The 27,675-nt window shown below is 44.1% G+C and overlaps 1 protein-coding gene across 7 annotated transcripts in view; it reads right to left on the bottom strand.

Annotated features, from left to right (window-relative positions):
• The window catches only part of DNM1L (dynamin 1 like), an 817,883-nt gene that overhangs the window by 493,616 nt on the left and 296,592 nt on the right, over nt 1–27,675 (bottom strand). The gene's annotated exons all lie outside the window — the stretch shown is intronic.

Raw genomic sequence — 27,675 nt, 5'->3', positions numbered from 1 at the left:
ACCTCGTGGACCTACCTCCCAGCAACGCCACAAGATCATCCCGCAAATTTCTCAACCTACACTACCCCAGCTGCAAAGGACTTAAATACAAACTGGTGGATGCCACTACCTTCTCTTAAAAGAGCATGCAGTTATGGAATGCATTACCTACAGACCTGAACGCAATTCAAGACACAACTATCTTTCGAAAATCTCTGAAAACATTCCTCTTCAACAAGGCCTACAACGAGAACCTACAGCCTCATTGAGTCACCTCAACAACCACTTAACTACGAACACCCACCTCTATAAATACCCTAACAACTCTCTTCCCTCTTCACTCTTCCCTTCCTCAATCGCTCCACATTACTAACTGTATCTAATATCCTGTTCTTGACAATGCTAACAAATTTATGTAAGCCACATTGAGCCTGCAAATAGGTGGGGGAATGTGGGATACAAATGCAAATAAATAAATAAATAAACTAGGGAGGGGGGATTTTACACGGGACGGGGCCTGCGGGGGGAGGAAGGTACTGGAAGAAGTGTCTGAGATCGTCTGGTGCTGGCTTTTGGGGTGGAAGGTAGTACAAAGGGAACCTAAATTCGGCAGGTTTGGCTGGGAGACTTGCCGGAATACGGAGAGTCCAACCATGTATAATACAGGAATACAAATGGAAAATGGTTAATCTGAAAGTCATATCACTTAATATGGATGGCATTCACTCCCCAGTTAAGCGCACCAAAATATTAACATGGTTGAAAAACGAGGGGGCGGATATTGCCTTCCTGCAAGAGACCCATTTATCCAATGCAGAACATGTAAAGTTGAGGAAAGGTTAGGTAGGGGAGGTGGTATATTCCTCATTTAACAACAGGAAGAGGGAAGTGGCCATATTATTTCACAAACAGCTACCCATGGTTGTCTATAAAACGATACAAGATAAGGAAAGCAGATATGTTATAGTCCTGGGGGAACTATGGGGGTGGAAGTTGGGTTTATGTAATTTGTATGGCCCAAATGTGTACAGCCATAGATTCTTCTCTGATATAGTGGCTAAGCTGGTGACATACTCAGATTACCAACTGATTCTGGGAGGTGATTTCAATACATATGCTGATCCCACCATCGACTGTAGGCCAGCCAAAGTTCAGGGCAGAGGGGTGAAAGATAAGGGAATTAACTTTCTGAATAATCAGTTGGGAACAGTGGATGCATGGCGAAAGTTACACCCACACGATACAGATTACACATTTTATTCCAACCCACATGATGTGTATTCCAGATTAGATTATTTTCTCATATCACAATCCATGTTCTCGGTGGTAAAGGGGCCCATATAGTGGATAATGTGATCTCTGACCATTCAGCTGTTACAATAGCCCTATCATACACGGCGGGAGGGTCGGAGAAGGTATGGAAGTTTTCGCCAGCATTAAATAATGATAGTGCTTTCCGCATCTACTTAAGAGAAAAATGGATAGAGTACCAACATTATAATGAAATCCCGGAAGTGAATCCAGTCATTTACTGGGAGGCCTCTAAGGCGGTGTTACGGGGGGGCGTATACTAGCATATACAGCAGGCAAAAAGAAAAAAATAGAGGCCGAGCTGTTAAAGATCTCTAAGGAATACCAAACGGTACCGAGACAGCATGTGGGTAGCTGGGACCAGAAGACAAAGGACACCATGGTGCAGTTACGTAAACAAATAGACCACCTGCTCACTACCAGAGCCGAAAGGGACATATATTACCAAAGATTTAAACTCTTTAAATGGGGGAGTAAAGCAGGCAAACTCTTGGCAAACCTAGTGCGCCCATATAGAAAGCGGCAGGTAGTTACATGTATAAAAGATAATTCTGGACAGATGCTACACCAAGAGGCCCAGATACAACAACAGTTCATACAATATTATAGAGCGCTGCATGGGGAAAGGGCCTTAGATTTGGAAAAAAGGAATACCTTTTTTAAAGATTTGATGTTACCGAGGTTTACCCCTGCTCAACTGCAGAAAATGAACACTCCCATCTCAGCACAGGAGGTGAGGCAGGGCATAAAAGCATTGAAGCTAGCTAAGACCCCGGGGTCCAGACGGGTACGGTCCGGAGTACTATAAAATGCTTTCAGATGTCATAGCTAACCCTTTGGCGGACATGTATAATAACTTAAGTGGTGAGCAGGAAGGGGGGCAAACGAGTATGGCGCACATTATCTTGCTGCCTAAACCTGGGCAAGATCCAGGGCAGGTGGGGTCATACCACCCAATTTCACTACTTAACCAAGATGTTAAATTATTAGCGGCCATCCTCGCCCGGAGAATGAATATGTGCCTGCCCAGTGTGATACACGAGGATCAGGCGGGCTTTGTCCCGGGACAGTACGCATCAATGAACCTTACCAAAGCTTTAGCAGCAATACATACCTATGGAGGCAAGGGGGGAAAAGAGGCCATAGTAGGATTAGACATGGAGAAGGCCTTTTTTATCAGTATTTCCTGGCAATACTTGTTTTGGGTAATGGAGCGGTACGGGTTGCAAGGCCGATTTGTTGAATGGGTTCAGACTCTCTACACTAAACCACAGGCACGGTTACTAATAAATAATACCCTGACCGAGAGTTTCAACCTCCAGAGAGGAACACGACAGGGATGCCCACTCTCCCCACTTCTATTTCTTTTAGCTATAGAACCCTTAGCGATACGGATCAGGCAGTTGTCCCAGATAGGAGGCCTGCAGGTGGGGGGAAGGGAAATTCGCATTAATCTCTTCGCGGATGATATCTCTATATATAAAAGGCACCTCCAATGTTCTAATTGAAGCCTCCAGCCCGAAACTTGAGGTGGCATAGATATCCGGTTTAGCAAGTACACAAAGGAAAAGAGAGTTGCAAGTAAAGCAATTAACTCCTGCAACAGTTGTTTTCTCAGGCACCTGGAGTGGTTGCCCTGGGTGATTAACAAGGTCAGCTGGAGTAAAGCAATTAATCACCCAGGGCAAGACTCTGGGAGGAGTTAACAAGGTCAGCTGGGGTGCACAGGGAGGGGGAGGGAGACCCTGGAACTGGGAGGGAGGAGGGAGTGATGGGCCCCTGGCACACACTCTGTGATTCTCATACATACACTATCACAGACACACTCGCACCCAGTCCACACACACACTCCGAGGAAAACCTTGCTAGCGCCCGTTTCATTTCTCAGAAACGGGCCTTTTTTACTAGTCTTGCTATATTTGAGAGATGCTACATCCCACTAGGAAATTCACTGGCAGTGGTGAGGGAATTTGATGGAATATCAGGGTTGAGAGTTAACTGCGACAAGTCCGAGCTTCTTCCACTGTCTGGGAGCTCAGATAATTCGAGTTTTGGGGGGGCTATCTGTAGCACCGGTGAAAAAATCGATATACTTGGGCATATACTTGAGCACTAGTTCAGCAGAGATGTATAAGAGAAATATTATAGACCAAATTGATAAGATAAAGCAAACGTGCTACAGATGGAAGGACTTACCAGAGTGGAGGAGTGGCCTAGTGGTTAGGGTGCTGGACTTTGATCCTGGGGAACTGAGGAACTGAGTTTGATTCCCACTTCAGGCACAGGCAGCTCCTTGTGACTCTGGGCAAGTCACTTAACCCTCCATTGCCCCATGTAAGCCACATTGAGCCTGCCATGAGTGGGAAAGCGCGGGTTACAAATGTAACAAAAAAATAAAATTATTTGGAAGAATAACGCTAGCAAAGATGGTACTGCTCCCAAAATTATTATACCCCCCTGCAAGCCATGCCCGTATGGATAAAATGAAAGGATGAAAGGCAATTTCAGTCCATTATAAGATCTTTTATTTGGAGGCAGAAAGGGTCCCGTATCGGGCACTACACGCTCACACTACCCAGGGAAAAAGGAGGTCTTAAGCTGCCAGATTTACGCCTCTACAATGTGGCGGCGCTGATGAGAATAGTATATGAAGGGATAACAGATCAGTCGAAATTCACACCAACCAAATGGTGGGAGGGATGGTGCGCGCCATATGCGTTTATAAATCTCTTACACACAGCACCGGGGAGAGGAACGAAGCTAAATTGGCAGTATACCTTCCTTCAACCATTGCGGAGTGCGTGGCACTGGTGGAAGAGAAGACAAGGGCATAGTCCACACGCCTCACCCTTTTTGAGATTAGTGGGTTTGGTGGATTTCCCAGCAGGGATAGGCCTGTCCATTTTTAAACAGTGGGCAGAAGTGGGGTGTGTAACTTTGGGAAATATGATTCACTCGGGAGAGGATACCTTCATGACATTCACGCAGGTAAAAGAACAATGGCAGATCCCTAATAAGCACATGCTTTTTTTTTTTTTTTGGAAACACGTGGTCCTGGGGATCGTCCTTTATAGGAGTTCGGAAGGTGTGGCATCTTTTCCTTACAGCAAGTCTACACTGGAGTTCAGGGAACTCACTGGTGTAATTTTTGTTTGTCTTAGTTGATTGTCCAGACAAATGGGAAATTTGTGTTGTAAAGTTGGTTTCTGTAATTGTTTCTGCTGTTGTTCTGACGGCCGTGATAATCATGACAGAACATTAACCGGTGATGCTAAATTTATGCATAAGTTGAATCCAGAAAATGTAAAATATTTTAAACAATGGGAAAAAAAAGATTTGGATTTGATGGAAAATTGACAATGAATTCTTGTGATGAATTGCTTAGAAATCTTGAAGCATATGAAAAGAGTCACAAAAGAAAACAGGGAAAAAGTGGACTAGAACAAGCACAAATTGGTATATGCAAGCATATAAAAGAAACTGTGATATTAATAAAAAGAAACAGGTGGGGAGCTCTAAACTAGATCAGGTTAACTTACTAAACAAAGAAGATGATGATTTGATGGTTTTAAAGTAGAAAAGAGGAAACTGCTTCCCCTGTTTTACACATGCCCCAGAGCCCCACAGTACCAACCTGTCCCACCCTATATCCTTCTCTGCCCTCCCAGGCAAATTCACCTGATCATATTGCTGATCAGGTCTCCTGTCCCCCACCCTATCCAAAAGACAGTGGGTCACTCCCGTGCCCAATTACCTTGCAAAACTAGTCCTCTCACAGCACCAGAAGTGGCCGAACATAAGGAAATGACTGGAGGATTACATCTCCTCCCCCCCCCCACTCCCCCCCCCTGCACAAGACTTTCAGGAAATGTTCCCACTAATTGAAGTCCCAAACCAGAGGGCAGGAGAAGGAAATCAGGCTAATACTATGTTTGTTTTCCGACCATGGTCCCAGAATGACATTAAAAAGGCCACTGATGGTATACCACATCCTAAATTAAAATCATCGCCACAGCGGCCACTCTGGTTGCATGTGTGTTCTCAATGTTTTTTCAACATAGGGATACACTGTTTTTGGGTTTAAAAATTTCCTTGTTTCCTGATCTCTCTAGAGAAACTCAACGTAAACGAAAACAGTTCCTTATTATGAAACCAGCAATTCAACAGTTAGGAGGGGTATTCTTTCTGAGGTATCCATGTAAATGTATTGTTAGGTTTGACTCTGTTAAATATGTTTTCTTGGAACCCCACCAGCTATCGGCTTTTATTGCGTCTAAAAGATCTTCTAGATAGCTTTAGAAAAATTTAGCACTCCCTTCATAAGTGTTTTTTCTTTCTTATAACTATTTCCTTGTTTTTCCTCTTAGTTTAAAATCTTGGATCCCTTTGTTAGGACTTGAGTGTTTTGCTAGAATATTTCCATTTGGAAGAATGGTAATATTGAATTTTGCCTGTTTGATTTACAATTGTAGATATACACTATCCTTCAAGTTGTACCTTGAATAACAGTTTGTAAAAATATAAATAATAAAATTTAAAAAAAAAATCATCGATTTTGAACAGCAAATTAGGGGCCTGTACAATAGTTATAGGTTAAATGGCTATGAATTAGAAAGAGCACTAAGGCAAGTAATGGGACCTGATTGGTGTGTAATTAGCGGGGACTGGAACTCTAATGATGTACATAATCAGGTTCTTCAGTATGCTGATCCACTGCTGAACCAGAGATTAACTGAGCTGATGCAGAGAGCCCAGACAAGGTATCAGGCTAGGGCAAACTGGACACTCATAAACCAATGTGTTCAGAAAGATGATGAAGATGTGGATCATTACTTCTCAAAACTTAAAGAAGTGGCATTGTAGTTCCTCCAAATGCTGATGCAGACACACCCTATGAACAGCAGCTAAAAAATGCCTTTTTAAAGGCTGCCTTCCTCAAATCAGCAGCTTTATTGTAGGAGTGACGGCCGGATCTGGCCTGTATCGGAACTGGATCACGGCTGATGGGACTACCTCAAGACCTGTGCATATTTAATCAAGGATTTTGCCTTCTTTATACCACATTCCAAACCAGAGCTTTTACAGAACTTTTATATATTCTCTTGCACTGTGCCTTAACTACAAACTGTCAGCTCCTGCTTGCAATATACCAAAGATGCTGGAATAACTGTTTGAGACAGGATGCAGGGCAGTAGATAATCGCTTGTAACATTTAGTAGCCAAGGCTTGTACACAAAATCAGCCTGCACGTAGACGCTACATGAATAGAAGATAGTCTGGGAGTGTCGCCACCCCCACCCTGCATCTCTGAGCCTTAAGCTCCATTGAGCCTTATCAACTCTATGAAAGAAGCATTGTGTGATTATGTGTGTGTGTGTGCTAATACGGGGCGATAAGTTTCGTTTTCCTTGCCAGTATCATTTCAGTGTTATGATGTGTGCATGTACTGTAAGAACTACAAGAACTACAAATGTTTACTGCGCATGACAACTGTGATGTATAAGGGGCCTAATGCGCAGGCCCATAAGGGAGGTATAAATGTAAGTGTCAGCTGGTTTCTGACACACAGTATCCTGAGACGGAACTCAGTACTGTACATTGCTAGCAATAAAGCTGTCTTGCCTTTGGAACCAGTTACCTCTTGTCTCCTGATTTACTTAGCCGAGGGTCCTGTTACATTATCACTAAACATATGATAACTCACCGCACGAGTAGACTGACACCTATTTTGGAATATGCCAGACATGCTGAGCAGCATTTTAAAAGTAAAAAGAAAACTAGAAAGGTCCAGAGCCATATGGTAGATGAGGAAACAGGGGGAATTTATGTGATATGCAAAGGAGGATTTGAAAGAGGAAAGAATAGAGGAAGAGGGCGTGGGAAAAGAAAGTCAGATAGAAGAGACCAGGGAAGTGGTTTTGTGTGCGGCAAAATGGGCCATTGGGCAAAGGAATGCAGAGAACGAAAGGGTGATGCACCCCATTTTGAAGATAAAGAAACATGACTAGCCAACACATTGATGAAAAGAGTAAGTGAAGAGAGGGATGAGGAAGAAATACAATGTGAGGATGAAATACTTAATTTAGCTGAGATAGATATCTTATTGGAGAATGAAGTGCTGCCTGAAATAACTCTTAAGATAGGAGGGAGAGAAGTAACTTTCTTGTGCGATTCTGGAGCATGTCGAACTGTTATACATCCTGCTGATATACCCTTTGTAAAACCCTCAAAGACCTTTGTGTATGTTAAAAATGTTAGTGGAACTTCACATAGAGAAGCTCTGTCAGAACCCATAGAGATATGTGATGAAGAGAGCAGCTGTAGGGAAAAATGTAAAGTTGTATTATCTTCATCCTGCCCATGTAACCTGTTAGGAAGAGATATGATGCAGGCTTTAGGCATCGCTGTACTTCCAACTGAGAAAGGATAAAAGGCATACAGACTGGAAACTTGTAATGTTCAAGAAGCAAAAAATCCAGTCTATTACCTGCTTCCTAAAGGACCTGTGTCCCTCACTCAATCCCTTATGGATAAAATCAAAACACTTGTCAGTCCCACAGTGGACCTTATGGATCCGAGTGATTTGCATTGTACTTTGTACTACAAGTATAGTTCAGGACCTGATCTAAATTATGAAAAAACTCTTTTTCGGATCCAACAGACAAAAATATACATTGGAAAAATGTTCTGGAGTGATGATGGATATGGGGGAGTTAGTGTAACAATGGGAACAGACCTAAACCCTCAAATGTTGTATAGATCTCGTTATGAGCCTTATATCTCTCTTGCTAAACCTAAAGCTGGTAAGTGGCAGGACATAGGAAACTTCATTACAAAGTGTGTTAACAGCCAGCGGTGGGAGCCAAGAGAAAAAGGAGTTGAATATAATCCAACCCTAAAAGCTTTCTCACTAACCCTGAACTGGGTGACAATTGCACAGCCAGGAGTCCATCTCAGGGAACAGACCCAACAGAGAGTAAAAACATGACAACTACTGACCCTCACTCCCGATAGGGAGGAGGCTCTTTAGGGGATCTCAGATCATTTGTGGTCCAAGGGCAGCGCAGATGTGGGCTTAATTAAAGGGGCTCCCTCAGTTCAAATTACTCCCAAAACTGCTTTCAGACCCCACCAAAGACAATATACTTTGAAGCCTGAAGCAGTTGAAGGCATTCGCCCCATAATTGGAGAGTTGTTAAAGGCAGGAGTCCTGATACCCTGTCCGGACTCCCCATGCAATACTCCTTTGTTTCCTGTAAAGAAAGCCCCCCCCCCCTCCCCTTCATCAGGCTGGAGAATGGTGCAGGATCTTCAAGCAGTTAACAAAGCCGTGATCCCACGGGCACCCACTGTACCTGACCTGCACACTCTACTAAATGATTTAAAACCTGAGCATAGATTTTTCTCCGTTGTAGACACTAGCAATGCCTATTTTAGTGTGAGGGTACATCCAGATAGCCAATTCTGGTTTGCCTTCACTTTTGACAATAAGAGGTATACATATACTAGAATACCTCAGGGTTACTGTGAATCTCCCACAATCTTTTCTCAGGCCGTGTCTGCGAATCTTGCCAAATTCACCCCACCCTGTGACAGCCAAATTCTTTTGTATGTTGATGACATTTTATTAGCCTCAGAGACTGAGGAAAGATGTAAAAAAGATACTTTAGCCCTACTTACATTCTTGAGCCACCAAGGTCATAAAGTAAACCAATCTAAGCTTCAGCTGTGGCAACCAGTGGTAAAGTATTTAGGCTACAACCTCTCACAGGAAGGGAAGCATTTAGATGACGAGAGAAAGACAGCAATCCTACAGGCCCCAAAACCAATCACTAAAAGACAAATGATGTCCTTTTTAGGCATGACTAACTTTTGTAGAAGCTGGATTGCAGGGTATGCTGAGTGCTCAGCTCCTCTTACAGCATTGATATATGACACCCCCTTGGCAGCCTCTGATGTTATCATGTGGAATGAGCAGGCTGAAGCTGTGTTTGTAAAGATCAAACAAGTGCTAGTAAGCTCTTCGGTCCTAGGACTACCAGATTATTCCAAATCATTTATCCAGACTGTAGACTGTAAAAATGAATTCATGACATCCGTCCTTACCCAAGACCACGAAGGAAAACAGAGACCCTTAGCATACTACTCCACCAGGCTAGATCCTGTAGCCAGAGCCCTCCCACCCTGTGTGCAAGACTTTGTTGCTGCAGCAATGGCAGTTCAAGCATCGGCTACGCTAGTGTTATTTCACGCTCTCACACTCAAAGTTCCACATGCAGTTGCAGTCATTTTATTGCAAAATAAGATTTCTTATTTGTCCCCCTCAAGACATTTGTCCTGTATGACTGTATTATCTCAACCTCACCTTGTTATAGAGCGATGCACTAACTTGAATCCCTCTACTCTTCTGCCAACACCTGTAGATGGCGAACCACATGATTGCTTACTAGAGATTGATGAGAGAGGTTTACCAAAGGCAGACTTAAAAGACACCCCTTATTCACCCAGCGATCTGACAATGTTTGTAGATGGGTCGAGCAAGCGCAACACCGAAGGCTCAAATGCCACTGGTTATGCTGTGGTCACACTAGACAACATTTTAGTGGCTAAAGCCTTGCCAAAACATTATTCTGCCCAAGCAGCTGAACTGGTGGCACTTACACATGCCTGTAAGTTAGGAAAAGATAAAATTGTAAATATCTAAACAGACAGCCAATATGCCTTTTCTATAGTTCATGAATTTACACAACAATGGAAAAATAGAGGGATGGTTACGTCCACAGGAAAGGAAATAACTCACAAAGGATTGATTTTAGATCTTTTGGATGCTATCAAACTACCTAGTAAAATTGCAATTTGCAAATGCTTGGCCCACACTAAGAATACCGATGAGATCTCTAGAGGGAATGCTAAAGCAGACCTAGCAGCAAAGGAAGCAGCATCTGAAAATGCTGCATATACAATAGGGACAGCTACAGACACACTTGTTGATCTAAATATCCTTAGAGATATGCAGAGATCCTCTCCCCTAACTGAAAAAACACTATGGGAAAAAAAGAGGGGCAACTATTAAGGATGACATTTTCTTTTGCCCCGAGGGAAATATATCCTCCCTTGGAATCTTTTTAGATATGCTGCCTTAGTGAGTCATGGGCCTAGCCCTGTCTCAACAGGAGGGATGGTACAGATAATAAAAAAAAAAAATATTCGCAGCATATAGGTTTTCAAATTACTCTAAAAAATTCTGTACCAAATGCCTTATCTGCCTGAAAAACAATGCACAGGGTAATCTCAGACCAGAGGTACTTTTCCCACACCAAAATACCCGTTTCAACACATCTGTATGGACTTTATTGAATTGCATAAATGTGAAGGAAAAAACTACTGTCTAGTGATAATTGGTATGTTCTCGAAATGGGTTGAAGTTTTCCCAAGCCATACACCAGATGCTTTAACAGTTGCAAAAGCCCTGGTGAAAGAAATAATTCCAAGATATGGTATCCCTGAAAAAAATATATAGTGATAATGGAGCACATTTTGTAAATTCCACCATCACTCTGATAGCCAAACACTTACAAATAGATCTTAAAAATCACTGTGCATACCATCCCAAGTCAGCTGGGCTGGTAGAAAGACACAACGGAATTTTGAAAAGTAAACTCAGAAAAACAATGGCAGAGACAGGAAAGAATTGGATATACTGCCTACCGTTAGTCCTATTACACATGCACATCACCCCTTCAGCACATACAGGACTCACACCCTTTGAGATATTATTTGGCAGGCCATATATAATACCACAATTAAAACCTTTTCAGCGAGATGATGAGGAAGCTGAATACACCTTGTCACATTATATGAAAACAAAGTTAACTAACAAAGAAGTGTATTCTGCTAATTTCATTCCAGGTGAATCCTTCAAGCCAGGAGATACTGCTGTGAAGCCAGGAGATTGGATACTAGTGAAAGTGATCAAGAAGAAGCACTGGTACAGCAACAGGTGGGAAGGCCCCTTCCAGGTCCTCCTGACTACACCAACAACAGTCAAAATTGCAGAAAGGAACTCCTGGATTCATCAAACTCACTGTAAATGGATTCCTGACCCGACAGAGAACTCAGGACTGCCCTAAACCACATTCTCTTGAGGCCAGAGTCCGGATACAAAGGGGGACCCATCCAATAGGGAGGGTTCATCTCAACTCCGGTGAAGAAATCAATAAGCCAAAAGAGATATAGGGTACTATGGCAGGCCTGAACTCTGAAGAAGAGACTGAAAAGAAGCATACTATATTTGGGTTGATAAAAGGGAGACATCCCGAGAAAAGTCCAGAGACATTTCAGAATGGAAGTGTCGATTAATTCTTGGAGGCATAGTGGGAGTCCTAATCATTGTATTAATCTTCCTCCTGACAGATGTAATTAAGTGCAGTAGAGCCTTTCAGGTTCCGAGAGGAAAAAGCCATTATGGCTCAGCAAGAAATATACAAGACCCAACAAATTGGGAAAATACTGGGCTACAAGTTAAACCTTTCAACCTCACCTTTTTTCTAGGAGAGACCTCCACAATAGAGGTAGATTTCTGCACCCTGATGGAAAATAAATGTGACACCCAAGAATCTGCCTCCAAGCTAACAAAAACAGATAAATATATCTGTTATGTCCCTGTAAATACAGCTAGAGGAAATCAATGCATAGCTTGGAAGTTTGTAGTATGGAATACTGGGCCCTCATATGGAAACAAGTTGCCTGGACTCCACGGACCTACAAAAGAGACTTAAAATGATTAAGAAAGCAGCCTCCGAGTGTAACTCTAGAGAAACATGTAACAAGCTGCTGATCACCCTTGAAGAGCCAAAGATGACTGATCAGCGGCTTTTTGCTATAGGAGCACATGTGTCTGGAACATACCCTGTGGGACATTTTTTCATCCAGGTAAAATCACGGATGGCAAATGAAACCAAAAAAAGAGAGATGTCTCCTGAGATACGACATTTTGTTAACATTACTTATGAAGAGAAACTGGCTATGGAAACTGGTTATGCAGATAAGAATGAGAGGCTTGAATGGATAAAATGCACTGCCCTCAAAACTAACAAATCAAATTGCATCGCTTGTGCAAAAGCGAGACCCTCACTGGGGACCACACCTTTTCACCTAACCCACAACAATGACCCCGAAGGTCTCCAATGTATCATCAAATTGTTCCATGGAAACTATGACCCAAAAGAAAGGCAGAAATGCAATATGCTGTCCTTGTTGTTTCCACCAGTGAAAGGAACAGAGGTACCCCCTTCAGTTAGTGCATATCCAGGAAACTACACTTGCTTCTTCAGAAAAGGACCAACAGGAAGAAATTTAAAAGAAATGGACAAGGACTATTGCCAGACTACTATTAGTGTTGAAAAAGACAACTTAAACTACTCCACCCACTGGTTCCTGAATCAAAACCAAGGAAGGTGGATGTGTGGGGATAAGAAAATTTGAGCCATGCTACCTATCTTGTGGTATGGGACTTGTACCCTGATTCAATTACTTATGCCATTCCATCTACTAACCACACAGGGAGAAAAAAAAGAGGATTTTGAAATAGGCCACGAATCTAGAGAACGTCGATCAACACCACCAAAAGGATCCTTTGACGCCAAAATATATCTTGATGAAATAGGAGTTCCTCGTGGAGTCCCTAATGAACTCAAAGCCAGAAATCAGATTGCAGCAGGATTTGAATCAATATTTTCCTGGTGGGCCACACTCAACAAAAATGTTGATTGGATCAACTACATCTATTACAATCAACAAAGGTTTGTGAACTATACTCGAGATGCTATAAAAGGCATTGCAGAACAATTGGGCCCCACATCACTTATGGCTTGGCAGAACAGGATGGCACTGGATATGTTGTTGGCAGAGAAAAGAGGAGTCTGCAAAATGTTTGGAGACTTTTGCTGCACATACATACCCAAACAACACCTCACCAGATGGCATCACCACCAAGGTCCTTGAGGGGTTGACTTCCTTATCTGAAGAACTGGCAGAAAATTCTGTAATGACTGACCCCTTTACCATGTGGATGGAGAACTGGTTTGGAAAATGGAGTGGACTCATATCTTCAACATTGATATCAATCACTGTAGCTGCAGCAATCTTGGTTACTTGTGGATGTTGCTGCATTCCCTGCCTCAGAGGATTGGTTCAAAGATGGACTGATACATCAATGACAAAGACCATGTATCAACAGATCGAAAATGTTCCTGAACCTCTAAATGATAGATGTCAAGTAATAAATGAGAGTCACACTAGATTACTGTTTGAGAAGATCCAGGAGTCTCCATGAATCTGTTGAATTGAAACAAAAGGATTTAACAGAAGATAAATGACTCCAGGACATAGTATTTCATGACTGAATATAGGAACATCACATTTTGGTTGCAAACAAATGTTAGGATTCAAAGTAAATCAATGTTACAAGTTGTTTTTATCTGTTATATGTTGTAACACAATCAGTTAGCCTCTGAAACAAAAAACATAGGGAAATATTCATGGTAAGATATTTTCCTTGGACAGTCAGATAAAGGAAATAATGCACTACATAAATTGTTCCATCCCATTGTGATGGTATTGATTGGTCATTTTTTGCTCACGGTAGTATGCTGGGTGAAACATTTTTTCACCAAGATCCAGAGAGGCTATGATGCCCTAGTCTAAGTGACCATATGGCATTAATGTGGGAACAACCTTTGTCCCTGAGCAATTGGAGATGGTCTCTAGGGGTGGTGCATGTCATACTTATATGAGTGAAGGCATATGAGAGAGACTGCAAACCTACTAAAACTACAGCAAAGCCAGACTCAACCCAAAAAGCTCCCAAACTGAGTAGAACAGATGCCAAATGACCATAGGAAACTTGATCAGTGGTGAATACCTAGCACCCAAAATTAAGGATGAGCAGGAGCAAACAATTAATAATGGTGAGTTATTTACTCATAATAGTCACATTTCTTATTAGCTGGCATGCTCCAAGGTTACATGCCCACTATTCCTAGGCCTATACAGTTAAATACACCTATGTAAAATGGTCCAATATCTCTACTATTTTTGTTTTTCATAGAATGAAAAGGGAGGAAATGTTATGAGAAAATGAAATCATTCTATGTATATCAGGATTATGCTTACTCTGTTATAGAATGTACATGCTGTAGGATAACAGAATTGTAACTCACTGTCTTTTGTATTCATCACTGAAATAAGTTGCTGAAGTTAGAAAGGTCATATATATGTCATGCTTGTGATTAATTAGCTTGTTAGTAAGAAATAGGCCACAATCATCTTAGAAGTCTGGAATGCTGATGAACTAAGAAAATGCAGGAAGAGTTCTGTCTTATCTGCAGTAGCTGGAAGGGGCAAGAAGGGTATCATTATAAGTTCTTTCTTCTTGAGCAGAAATACAGCACCTGGTGAGCTGGTGATGGTAAAGATAACAGTATTCTTGGCTATTTAAGGTTGCAGTGAATCAGTATAGTCAGACTGTGAACTGAGATTTCTTGTTCATCTAGTCTCCCTGTATACAGGAGTTTACAATAAAGATATATATCTGAACCCAGAATCTGCAAGCTTCTTTGATAAGAGGAATATTTTACATAACAGAAGGCATACGGAGCAGTGATTTTTTGTGCTTACTATATGGGATTAAAGGGTGGGAATGGAATAGAGGTCTGGGGGTGGGGAGCAGGCTTGAGGGTGGGCCACCAGATTCTACATGTTTTTACATTAATGCTAATTTTGATGGGTCTGTGCTTGTTCATTTTAATTGTGCTAGACTGGATGTCACGGTATGACTGGTTTGAATGGGATGTTGCTTGCAGATGGGTGGATGAGGCTGGGCTCCAGGAGGCAGAGTTGAATGCTTACTGGTTCTGGCTCATTTACTACAGTGTAACTTTAAACTATGACACCTACAGTGAACGTTGTCTCCTAATGCCGCCCCAGCTAAGTGTTCAAAGATTTTGACCACTCTGAACCGCTTGGGGGCGGATGTTGCCTGCTTGCAGGAGGTGAGGCTCAAGGAGGTGGAGCACCTTAAGCTCCAGCGATTTGGGGTTGAGGAGGTGTTTAGTTCATCTTCTGGGGAGCGGTGTGGAGGAAGGGACTCTACACACCTGTCTCATATCCATGGTATCTTCTCACACATTTATTTATGTCCACTTCTTATTTTTCCCCTGTGGTAGAGGTGGGGATTGGTGCTATTGCAGCTTCTAACCATGCCCCTGTCAGGTTCTCAGGTTCAGAGCCTGCGGGGCCGGGCTCTGGAGCAAACATGAGCCCTTGGGCTGCTGACGAGGAGCGACAGCAGCAGGCAAAACCCACCAACCAACGCTGGGCAAGCACACCGACACCGGCAGTGACTGCAGGCACCGCCCAGCGAGCCGGAACACACGGACTGGAACACTGGACTGGAATTCCCCGGACTGGAGGACACAGGACTGGAACCCCGGACCGGAACACTGGACGGAAATCCCCCAGACTGGAACACTGGACTGGAATCCCCCAGACTGGAGGACACAGGACTGGAACACTGGACTGGAGCACATCAGACTGGTCCACACAGCTTCACCTGCACTTAGCTACTAAGCCCCCCAGGAGTTGAGCTCCTGGGTTCGAGTAGCCGGCAGGACTTACTGGACGACACAGGGACCAGGACTAGAACAAGCTGTAACTGAAGTGCACCTAACTCCTAAAGTGACCAAAAGTGTTCCTAAGCCCAGCACCAACAGAAAAGCTCCTAAGCCCTCCACTAACAGCAGTGCTCCTAACAGAAACTAACAGGCGTGCCCCTACGCCCTACACTAACAGAAGTGCAGGGAAGCCACAAGAGAAAAGGAAGGGAAGACAAATGCCAGACCTAACACTGGTGCTTCCTAAGCAACAAGCTGCAGCAGCTAAACATGGGTTCTCACCCCGGTGCTTCCTAAGCACCCAGCTACAGCAGCTAAACACAGGTCACGAGGAAAAGCGGGGAAAGCACAAGGAAACAAGCAGGAAAGCCAAATACCCAAACAACAAAAGGTGCTTCCTAAACACTTACTAACAAGGGTGCTCCCAGCACCAAACTCCAGCACTGCACTAACAGCAGTGCTACACACCATAGCAAAAGGGAAAGCAGAGGAGCCAAAGGGAAAAACAGGGAAGTCAAACACACAAGTCACAAGTGCACACTGACTGCACGAAACTAACCTGGACCTAAAGCAAGTAGCCCGAAGCAAACGTTGCGAAGGCCCTGTAGGAAAGAACCCCACTTCCTTATCAAGGCCCTCCCAGATGATGTCACTCTCCCTAGAGCCAGGCAGAACACATTGAAACCCCGAGAGGCCCAACCCACATCAATGCAGCACCGAGAAGCTCTTGAAGCCAGTACACCCAGGGAGAGGTAGAGCAACTCAGACTACACCCACACAGCTGTAGTAAAGTAAAACAATTAACCCCATGCTGCTGGAAGCTGCCAGCACAGAGAGACAGAGCCAGCTCAGAAAGGACAGAGAAAAGAAACAGAAGCCAGCTAAGAAGCTGACCCCCAGGAAAGAGGTAAGTTTGAGAGGGGTTCTGACCCCAATCATAACAGCCCCAATTTTAAAAAATCTTTTGATGGAGCTGTATTACCAGAGGAAACGTGCACAGTGTTTCCCCATCTTTCTTGGCACAGAATTCTGAGTTTAGAAAGTACTTGCAAGCGAAGTGGGAGGAATATTGTAAACATAATGCCAACATAGGGATGACCCTGTCCTGTTCTGGGAATCAGCGAAAGCTGTACTTAGAGGGGATATCATAGCTTCTATGAGTGCCAGAAACAGGAAGATTTATTTATTTATTGCATTTGTATCCCACATTTTCCCACCTCTTTGCAGGCTCAATGTGGCTTACAATACATCATGAATAATGGAAATATATTAGAAAATAGACATTTAGTGTTACAGAAGGATCGTTGGACAACATGATAATGAAGAAACATGATGGTAGTATAACAAGCAGATATTATAAGACAGTGCTGAATATACGTGGAGGAGTTGTGTATGTTCACATTGGTTGATCTTTGTGGTATGCCTTGTTAAAGAGATAGGTCTTCAGCAGTTTGTGGAAGTTCATTAGTTCGTCAATAATGTTAAGTTGCGCCGTAATGCATTCCATAACTGTGTGCTTAAGTAGGTAAAGTTTGACGCGTGCATTAGTTTGTATTTTAGACCTTTGCAGTTAGGGAAGTGCAGATTGAGGAATGTGCGGGATGATCTTTTGGCATTCCTGGGTGGTAGGTCTATCAGGTCTGACATGTAGGCTGGTGCTTCTCCGTGAATGATTTTGTGGACTAGGGAGCATACCTTGAATGTGATGCGTTCTACTACTACTACTTAACATTTCTAGAGCGCTACTAGGGTTACGCAGCGCTGTACAAATTAATAACTAAGGACGGTCCCTGCTCAGAAGAGCTTACAATCTAAAGGACGAAATGTCAAGTTGGTGTAGTCTAGATTTCCTGAGTAGAGGTGTTGTGATTAGGTGCCGAAAGCGACATTGAAGAGGTGGGCTTTGAGCAATGATTTGAAGATGGGTAGGGAGGGGGCCTGGCGTATGGGCTCAGGGAGTTTGTTCCAAGCATGGGGTGAGGCGAGGCAGAAAGGGCGGAGCCTAGAGCTGGCGGTGGTGGAGAAGGGTACTGAAAGGAGGGATTTGTCTTGAGAGCGGAGGTTATGGGTAGGGACGTAAGGGGAGATGAGGGTAGAGAGGTAAGGAGGGGCTGCAGATCGAGTGCATTTGTAGGTTAGTAGGAGAAGCTTGAACTGTATGCGGTATCTGATCGGAAGCCAGTGAAGTAACTTGAGGAGAGGGGTGATATGCGTATATCGGTCAAGGCGGAAGATAAGACGTGCGGCAGAGTTCTGGATGGACTGGAGGGGGGATAGGTGGCTAAGTGGGAGGCCGGTGAGGAGTAGGTTGCAGTAGTCAAGGCGAGAGGTAATGAGAGAGTGGATGAGAGTTCGGTTGGTGTGCTCAGAGGAAGGGGCGAATTTTGCTAATGTTATAGAGGAAGAAGCGACAGGTCTTGACTATCTGCTGGATATGTGCAGAGAAGGAGAGGGAGGAGTCGAAGATGACACCGAGGCTGCGGGCAGATGAGACGGGGATGATGAGGGTGTTATCAATTGAGATAGAGAGTGAAGGGAGAGGAGAAGTGGGTTTGGGTGGGAAAACAATAAGTTCAGTCTTGGCCATGTTCAGTTTCAGGTGGTGGTTGGACATCCAGGCAGCAATGTTGGATAAGCAGGCCGATACTTTGGCCTGGGTTTCCGCAGTGATGTCTGGTGTGGAGAGATACAGCTGGGTGTCATCAGCATAAAGATGATAGTGGAAATCATGAGATGAGATCAGGGAGCCTAAGGAAGAGGTGTAGATTGAAAAAAGGAGGGGCCCAAGGACAGATCCCTGAGGAACTCCAACAGAGAGCGGGATAGGGGAGGAGGACGAACCATGAGAGTGTACTCTGATGGTACGATGGGAGAGATAGGAGGAGAACCAGGAGAGGACAGAGCCCTGGAACCCAAAGGAGGACAGTGTGTCAAGAAGTAGGTTGTGATTGACAGTGTAAAAAGCGGCGGATAGGTCGAGGAGGATGAGGTTGGAATAGTGACCTTTGGATTTTGCGAGGAACAGGTCATTGCAGACTTTAAATAGTGCCGTTTCTGTCGAGTGTAAGGGGCGAAAGCCGGATTGAAGCGGATCGAGGATGGCATGAGAGGAGAGAAAATCAATGCAGCGGCTGTGAATGGCGCATTCAAGTATCTTGGAAATGAAGGGTAGGAGGGAAATGGGGCGGTAGTTGGAGGGACAGGTAGGGTCAAGAGATGGTTTTTTGAGGAGTGGTGTGACCACAACATGCTTGAAGGTGTCCGGGACAGTTGCAGTGGAGAGAGAGAGGTTGAGGATATGACAGATGGTGGGGGTGATAGTAGGAGCGATGGTGCTAAGTAGGTTGGTGGGGATGGGGTCTGAGGAACAGGTGGTGGATTTCGAGGAGGAGAGGAGATGGGCGGTTTCCTCTTCAGTGATATCAGGAAAAAAGGAGAAGGAGGCCTGGGTTGGTTGGTTGAGAGAGTGGGTTATAGGATGAAGACGAGGAGAAGGTTTGGTGGTGAATTCGAGGCTGATCTTCTGGACCTTGTCAGGGAAGTAGTCGGCCAGAGATTGAGAAGAGAGTGAGGGGAGCCAATGCAGTTTCTCTCGTAGAGGTTTCGCACTTTCATATTTTGTTTTACCAAATATGAGTGTAGCTGCAGTGTTCTGGGCCATTTGAAGTTTCCTGATTATTTGCTCTTTGCAGCCGGCGTATAGCGCGTTGCAGTAGTCTAGGTAACTGAGCACCATTGACTGTGCTAGGTTACGGAAAACATTCCTTGGGAAGAAAGGTCTTACTCTTTTTAATTTCCACATTAAGTGGAACATCTTCTTGGTTGTGTTTTTTGCGTGGCTCTTGAGTGTTAGGTGTCGATCGATGGTAACTCCAAGAATTTTTAGGGTGTCCGAAATTGGAAGGTTCAGATTTGGTGTGTTGATGGCGGTGAATTTGTTCTTGTTATGTTGAGAGGTGAGTATTAGGCATTGGGTTTTTTCTGCATTAAGTTTCAGACGAAATGCGTCCGCCCATGAATGCATGATCTGGAGACTTTGGTTAATGTCATTGGAAATTTCCTTTAGATCTTGTTTGAACGGGATGTAAATCGTTACGTCGTCCGCGTATATGTATGGGTTGAGGTTTGTTTTGATAGTAGTTTGGCTAAGGGTATCATCATTAGGTTGAATAGAGTCGGCGAGAGGGGGGATCCCTGTGGAACCGCATTCAGGTATCCATGTGGCTGAAGTAGTCGAGTTACATGTCACTTGGTATGATTGTGTGATTAGGAATCCCTTGAACCAATTGAGAACATTATCTCCAATTCCAAAGTACTCAAGGATATGTAGTAATATTCCGTGATCAACCATGTTGAAGGCGCTTGACATATCAAATTGTAGAAGTAGTATGTTCTTGGTATTATTATTCTGAAGGCGGCCTTGTGCAAGGCTTGTGGTGTTTAAACTCGGAGCCCCACTGAAGTACATAAGACATACTTGGCTATACAAGTAGTTCTTAACTCTTTGCTTCACTCCAGAATGCAAAAGCAGCTGTTGAGCTGTAAATCTCATTTTTACCATTTTGGGAATACGCCAGCTAAATTATTGGCTAGGTTGCATCACACCTGGCAACATCAGCACCCAGTCTTCGCGTTGGAGGGGGGGACGGTACCTGCTTGAAGCTTGAAGAAATAGCCCACATTTTTGTTCAACATTTTGCAGATTTTTATAAGGCTAAGGTTGAGTTTTTCTCAGATCAAACTTCAGAATACCTGGCACAATCTGGTATGCTTGCATTAATGAACCACTACAGGATGAAGAACTTCAGTAGACTATTACTCGATTAAAGTCAGGGACTGCCCCGGGTTGCAATGGGGTTTTGACCGAGTTTTTTTTTTTTTTTTTTTTAACTGTTAGGGTGAGCTTAACTGCTCTGTTACTAGCTTATTACCAGGAAGTGGTAGCTGAGGGATCCCTTCCGCGTTATGTTAATGAGGCTCTAATAACTCTGCTCCTGAAGCTGGGTAAGCCGGAAGAGAAGTCCAGCTCCTACTTCCCCCATATCCCTACTTAATGTTGACCTTAAACTCTTTACTTGTATTCTTGCTGACGGTTGTGGGGGGAGAGCGAACTGGATTCGTGGCAGGTCATCAATCAGTTTTTGGAACTCTTGGTCAGTCTCGAAATGGCCAAGGCGTTTATCGCGTAAGCTGGCCCCCTTTGCTTTCCATATTAGGGCATGTGGGGATTACTGGATGGTATGTGCAGGCTGTAAAGGCCCTTTATGGTTATCCCTCTGCTTCCCTATTAGTGTATGGACACAGACTTTTCAAATACAACGTGGCACAAGACAGGGCTGCCCACTTTCCCCTCTCTTATTCATTCTCTGTCTCGAGCATTTGCTGTGCGTATTACAGGTAGCCCCAGAAGTGCATGGTCTGGAAGTGGGTGCTACCACATTGAAGACCTTGGCTTTTGCAGATGACTTCCTCCTGATCCTTACCTCACTGCAGCACTCTCTTCCGGAAGTGATTGAGCTGATGGAGGAGTACGCTTCTTCTCAGGCTTTCAGCTTAATTTGGATAAATCATATGCTCTTCCGTCTCATCCATCATTTGGTTGCACTGGATTGGCCCTTTTCAATTACAGTGGGCAACAAATAGCATCAAGTATTTGCAGGTACACATTTCAACTGATCTATCTCGATTGTTTCCTCTTAATATAAATTTCCTAATTGCTACCACCAAGTCCAGATTGCAGATTTGGCAGATGTACCCTCTCTCTCTTCTGGGGTGAGGTAGCCTATTTAACATGTTACTGGCTCCATGTTGGTTATATGTTTTTCAAATACCTCCCTTACAAATGAAAGTTAAGGAGAAGCAGCAGCTTGCCTCCATGTTACAGCAATATTTATGGAAAGGAAGAAGGCCGAGACTACCTTTTAGAATTGCAGTTCTCCCCAGGGAGAGGGGGAGGGGTCTGGACTTTCTCAATATAAGGTATTTAAACATCAGCTGTGGCATGAGATATCTCAATGACTGGTTCAGGAGAGCAGACTATTTTACTTGAACCACCCTGGAATTGGACCTGTTGGACAAGATACATTTTAGTTACTACCTTCATGCTAGCCCAAGGGCACTGCCCTTTCTTCCAAGGAATTACGTTCACTTCTGACCATTACGAGACATGTGGCGATGGCTGTGTCAGTTCCACAGGGTCAACCCCTCCATTACTCCACTGCTTTCGTCATAAGGAATTTGCTCCTGGAACAGACTCAAAATTCTTTGCCACTATCTCTATCAAGTGCTGCAGGATGATGATTTCATTTGTCTCACAAAATGATGTTTTCCTACTTGCAACTTCAGCATTATGTTAATGCACTGGACAAGTGTCACCTTACTGGGGAGATTTATGAGACTTTGGACACAGCGTGGACATTGAAATTGCAGCAGAAGGTTCCCCTGACCTTTCATCACTTTCTCAAGGATCATGCAGTGCCCCCAAAATTTGCAAAGCTGGAGCAGAAGTTGTCTGCAGATTTAGGCACAGCAATGTCTGAGGTAGTCTATTGGGTGAAATCAAGGACCTCCACTCCCTAACTGCTCAATACGTCAACACGAGACTCCCCCCCCCCCCCCCCAAAAAAAATAAAAAGCATGTGCAATGAACATTTGTGCAAATGCTTCTTTGTCTTAGATGTGGACATACAGAGGCCTCTCTAGGGCACATGTCAGACCTGCCCACAGATTCAAAACTTCTGGCAGCGGGTCCTGACCTTTATATTCTGCCTTTGGAGAATATCATTAACTGTGATGCCGGACCTGCTCTTCGGCCTGCCACCTAGGGTTACTCATCGGCACTGAGGTGCATCTCGCTTTGCTCAATGGACAGTTTTGATGATTCTAAGAGTCATTTTGTGTGATTGGCTTGCAAGGGAGGTACCCACAATGCAACACTGGCATGCAGCGATGATTCACACCCTCTTGATGGAGAAGCGCCATATCATCTCTTTGACCTCTCCAGAAGGCCATCAATTTCAGGCTACAGGGAAACCCTTTTGGTCCATTTTGACACCACTTGCCCGCAGCAGGATCCTGAACTTTTAAGCCACTTCCCTGGCCCTACCCTTGTAGTGGCAGAACAGATTTCTTAGGTTGGTCTGTTCCCGGGGGGGGGGGGGGGGGAGCAGTTTGGGAAGGTTCTATTGTCAAAAAATGTGAATATGATCTCTGCTGCAGGGAACAAAAAGTACAAGCAGCCTTCAAGATGGGGGTGTCAACTCTAGTTTATTGGACAGACCCCTGTGTTTCGGCAGAAAACTGCCTGCATCAGGGGTCTTAAGACAAGTCTTTAAATGTAAAAAAAAATTGTATGAAAATTGCAATAAAATAGTTCAATCTGAAGATGCCGAAGGTTGCCACAAAAAAACAGCTGAATTTCAAACCAAACTGCTTGGCTGTAAAGCCAGGAATCAGCAGAGTAATGTCTGATTTCCACACCCCTTTCGTGATTTTCACTTTTAGATTTATAATGTTGAAACTGACATCTATGTTGTTGTGAGATAAACACACATTGGTTGGTTTTGCAAAACTATAATTTTCAACACCCTAACTGCTGGGCATGGGGGACGGAAGTATGATGTCAATGTAAATAGGTTTAATATGTTAATATGTTTCGATTCTCTCCCTGTTTATAATTGTCACCACCACCCCCTAACACTTGTATTGTTTAGAAATATTCTCTACTGTCAGATAACGATGTTTATATATTTCAAAAAACTTTAATAAAACGGAAACAGAATTTGTCTCGGCACTAATATGTTCAGCATTCTGGGCCTGAGGCAACCAATAATAATTGTAAGAGACCCCTTTGCCAGCCACCCCTCCTATCCCCGCTGGACCACTAGATCTCCACATCAAATCATAATGAATGTAGGGGTTCTAAATTCTATAGCTTATTGGCATGTTCTATGATAGCCCCAGGTCAAGGAGGACACAGCCAGAACAGTTTTTATTGCCATTGCAAAAATCTTAACTGGCTTGTCCCCCTTAACCTCTGGAGCCATGTTGTAACCCCTGCCTATCTTTTATACCCCCCCCCCCCCCCCAAAATGAATTTATTTTCTCTTGGGAAAACATACATTAAAACATGGAAAACATTTTATAAAGATAGTACACTATCGGTATAAAATTACACAGGCGGCAGCACTCTGGCGAAGTACTCTTTGATCAGCTTCCATTGCATCGCATTTCCCCTGGCGATGTTTGATCCTGTAGCTAGAGGGCAGATGTCCAACTCTGGTAGCATATCGATCTCAAGTCGATGCCTCAGTGCTGTTATGGAGAATACAGCACACAGTCACAGTGTCCACCACAGCAAGGATCCTCCAGAAAGATGCAAGCAACAGAACTGCTCTTCAGCACCCCGAAAGTATGCTCAGTGGTACACCTGGGTCGAGATGAGGGACTTGCAGCGCTTCTCTGCAAGGTGCTGGGCTTGCTTCTATATCCACCATCCCCTAGAACACAGCTGTCCATTAGTGAGGTAAAATTATCACTGCACTGCAAACCCCACTCCCCACCCAAAATAAGAAAGGTCCTCCCCCAACTTCTCAGTGGTATTTTTGAACAGATGGCTGCACACTTGTCGCCTCCTCCCAGCTGTGCATACACACCTCTCCCATAGTCCTCCAAACCCCTGCCCCCATGTGGTACTACAGAATAACACTCACCTAGTAGCCATCCTTGATCGAATTTACCCTCCATAAATTTCTGCCCAAGGGCAGAGTTGGCCAGAAAATAAGAGTCATAGCAGCTACCAGGGAACTTGGACATGACATCCAAGGACCTCAGCTTTACATCATAGACCACCTGGATGTTCAAGGAGTATCCCAGCTTGCATCATTTCTTTCATCTGATTGGTGGGGGGGGGGGGGGGCTTTTAACAGCAAATGGGTGCAGTCAGTGGCTCCCACGACATTAGGCATTCCAGCAATCTGGATAAAGTCCTGTTGGTCTTCCTCCTCTGGGAACCTGATACATTGCCTGTCACACTTTTTCAGAGCTCGCAGTACCTGAGGTCTACAGTAGACTGGTCCACACTACTATTACCCCCCTATCAAATGCTGGAAGGTTCCCGTGCCAAGGAACTGCAGGACATTGATGGATATCATCTCTGATCTCATAAAGCTCATAAATAGCCATTCTGGTTAGACGGTAATCATCCACCACATTTTTGTCTGACATGTCTTCCAATGCGATACACACGGCACCAGGTACCAGAAGCCTGATCACTGGCTACCATACCTCCCTCCTTTCCTTACCATCTTCACAGTCCTGTAGAAAGAGCGGGAAGAAGCCTCCATCAATGTCTCCTGTTGCAGCAGAATGCAACCACAAGCTACACATGGAAGACAAACACAAGCAATGCATATACACACACACACATGGTGCATGCACTTGTTCATAAAGAGCGAGCTTCTATTGCAGTCCTTGTTTATAGCGAGAAAACGCTCCCATCAGCCTTTGCAGTACTCTCCTGCCATTAAGCACGTCATATGCACGCATCCACTGACGTGATGTCACAAGAGAGGGGTTTTTTTTATGATTCCAGGACAACTTTCACTTAGCACTTTATAATGTTTACAATCATTTAAAGTTTGGATTGTTTATCTGTTTTATCTTGTGAAATAAAAACACACTTGTTTGGTTTTAAAAAGTTATGGGGAAGGGAAATATTTACAAAAGGTTTTGGGTGGGTAGCTACAATATTTACAGTGGGGTATGAAGAGGAAAGATTTTTCAAAGTGTACAGGGGAGAGAGAAGGTATTTACAATATCTACAGTTGGGTATGGGAAGGGAAGTTTTTTCAAAGGGTATAAGGGAGGGAGGGGGTATTTACAATAAAGCGGGGGATGTGGGAGAATACCTATATATTCTTTGGTATTGAGGGGAGTGCAGCCATACATGGGGAAGAGGGTCAGGAGGGTGAGAGCTGGATCAATATGGGAGGCAACATGTTGAAACACTTGCGACAGATGGTTGAGCATTTGGCCTCCAACATGCAACAGTTGTGCCACTCCCCTGAGCTCTCCTGCTGTGGCCTGATCCTCAGGGTTGGGGGGAAGGACAGGAGGTGGCACAGGAGGGGGCAGGGTTTTCCTCTTCTATAATGAGTCCACCACTACCTCCTCAACTTGACGCTTGGGCCCTGAAAATAAGATGACCACATGCACATTTGGCCAGCCCAAATTTGTATTGCAGCAGTGTGATACTCACCATGTATGGCCATCCCACCTGAATCGCTTCAACATAGGGGGTTACAGTTACAGGGTAGTCAATCGGGCGGGGGGGGGGGGGGAGGGAGAAGGGGCTCAGGTGAGTGGTGGGGACAAGGTTGGGAGGGGGTGGTGTTAGGCCTGGGGCATGAAGGGCTGGGATGGGGGTGGGGAGGCGGAAGGGCCGGGACGGAGGAACAGGGCAGGAAAAGCCTGCTTTTCCTCCTCCTCCTTCTCCTCCTCAACTGAAGACACCTCTGAAGAAAGAAAAGAGGAAAGAGAAAAACTGTGCCAACCCCTGTGAAACGGCACTATGGAGGCGAGCAAAAGGTATACACAATCCAAAATGCAAGGTTTTCCCTGCTCGTCAGCCCATACAATCCCAGCCCACTGCATATATTTCAACTGTAACCTGCACACCATAAGTACTCAATGTCCAGGTCACGCACTCAATCCAGCCAAGCATGGTTGTCCTTCCTGCTTCTTCAGTTCTTCAATCTGAAAAACAACAGGGGTACAAGTGTGGTTGTGTGTGTGTAGTTGTGTGTGTGTGTGTGTAATGGAAATAAATTTGCACAGCTCAAACTATTAATACCTGTTGTGACTCCTATACATCTCAAATAACATGATCTCTTCTAAAATGTATTCTAACTTTCACCATTTTTCCTGTTTCTTTCTTTCCCACATTGTGCAAAACCTAAATGGAATAAAGTCATTCCTAGTAATGATAATGAAGAAAACTTCCAATAAGAAGCAGTAAATTGTCAAACATGACAGAAATTTAATAGGATCAGTATTTGCTATAAAACCTTTGCCCAACCACCCAAAATTGGACTTCTATCTCAGTAGATAGAAATCACAGAACCCCACCCCCCCCTCAACCAACCTAAAAGAGAATCAGACAGGAAAGTACCTGGGGAGGGGGGTGCAAAGGAGGGGTGCAGCAGCTGAAAGACTAGGGAAAATGCAGTCTTTGACCACAAGAAGGAACCCTACTTGTTTAAAAAGTGCTGGAGGATCCTCTAGTTCTCATTCATCCTAAATATGTTGCGCCTCCTCCCCTCCCATGGGAAGATGCATTTCTTATTAATTGTGAACAATTGTGCAACCCACAGGTCATCCATGTCTGAGAAATTGGGCTTGTACCTGCAGGGACCTAAATGCCACTGCTCCTCCATCTTCTGCACACACACAACAGATTTCACACACGCGCAGATAATATTAACCAATGTTCCAAGACAACTTTTTAACACTACTGTTATGTGTGGAACACACACACAGAATACACACACATGGCACATATAACACACACTGGCAAATACTATTAAAAATGCAAGCAGACTGCTTCACCAAGAAGTTGCCTTCATGCAACGACAGCTTCAGACTTGTTGGATCATTTTGAGCATTAAAGGTAGGCACTCCTTTCTCTGCATCGCACAGAATGCTCATTTTAATA

Source organism: Microcaecilia unicolor, chromosome 9, assembly GCF_901765095.1.
Source record: "Microcaecilia unicolor chromosome 9, aMicUni1.1, whole genome shotgun sequence".
NCBI lineage: Eukaryota > Metazoa > Chordata > Amphibia > Gymnophiona > Siphonopidae > Microcaecilia > Microcaecilia unicolor.
This window is presented reverse-complemented; position numbering and strand designations above follow the sequence as displayed.